A 997-nucleotide genomic window follows, 5' to 3' on the forward strand; every position below is an offset into this window, starting at 1 on the left:
CACCGAAATGAGGCACCGAAATCTGCGTTCGGATTCGGTTCTAGTACATACCGGTTACATAGGTACCGGTGCCATAATGGTATCGGGTTTTGGTACCCAACCCTACTTACAACAATGAAAAACCATGGTTCACTGCAAAACTCGGACATCTCCGTCAGGCCAAATATGCTTACAGGAAGGGGGACAGAGTCTTGTATAAACAGACCAAATACACACTGGAAAAGGAGATCAGAGTGGCAAAGAGGAATTATTCTGAAAAGCTAAGGATTCAGTTCTCTTCCAGTGACTCAGCATCAGTGTGAAAAGGTCTGAAAGACATCACCAACTACAAGACAGCATTCCCCAGCACTGTAGAGAATCAACAACTGGCAGACGATCTAAATGAGTTTTACTGCAGGTTTGAAAAAACACGAATCAACAACTGGCAGACGATCTGAATGAGTTTTATTGTAGGTTTGAAAAAACACCCTACACCTGCTCTGAACACCTCGCCACACAATCATTAACACCTCCTGCAACCCCCCTCTCCCCCACACCTGCACTTCAGATCAGCGAAGATGATGTGTGTCAGGTCTTCCGGAAGCAGAAGAGAAAGAAAGCACCAGACCCAGATTGTGTTACACCAGCCTGTCTGAAAACCTGTGCTGACCAGCTGGCCCCCATATCTTCACACAGATCTTCAACAGATCACTGGAGCTGTGCGAAGTCCCTTCATGCTTCAAATGCTCCACCATAATCCCCAACCCAAAGAAACCCAAAATTACAGGACTAAATTAATACAGGTCTTTGACTCTAACGTCTGTGGTCATGAAATCATGAAAACCGGTGCTGGCCCACCTGAAGGACATTACTGGACCCTTGCTAGATCCTCTTCAGTTTGCCTACAAAGCAAACAGGTCTGTGGGCGATGCAGTCAATTTGGGACTGCATTATGTTCTGCAACATCTAGACAGACCAGGGACTTATGTGAGGATCCTGTTTGTGGACTTCAGCTCGG

The sequence above is a fragment of the Sinocyclocheilus anshuiensis genome, unplaced genomic scaffold (assembly GCF_001515605.1).
Source record: "Sinocyclocheilus anshuiensis isolate Anshui unplaced genomic scaffold, SAMN03320099.WGS_v1.1 scaffold1503, whole genome shotgun sequence".
Lineage (NCBI taxonomy): Eukaryota > Metazoa > Chordata > Actinopteri > Cypriniformes > Cyprinidae > Sinocyclocheilus > Sinocyclocheilus anshuiensis.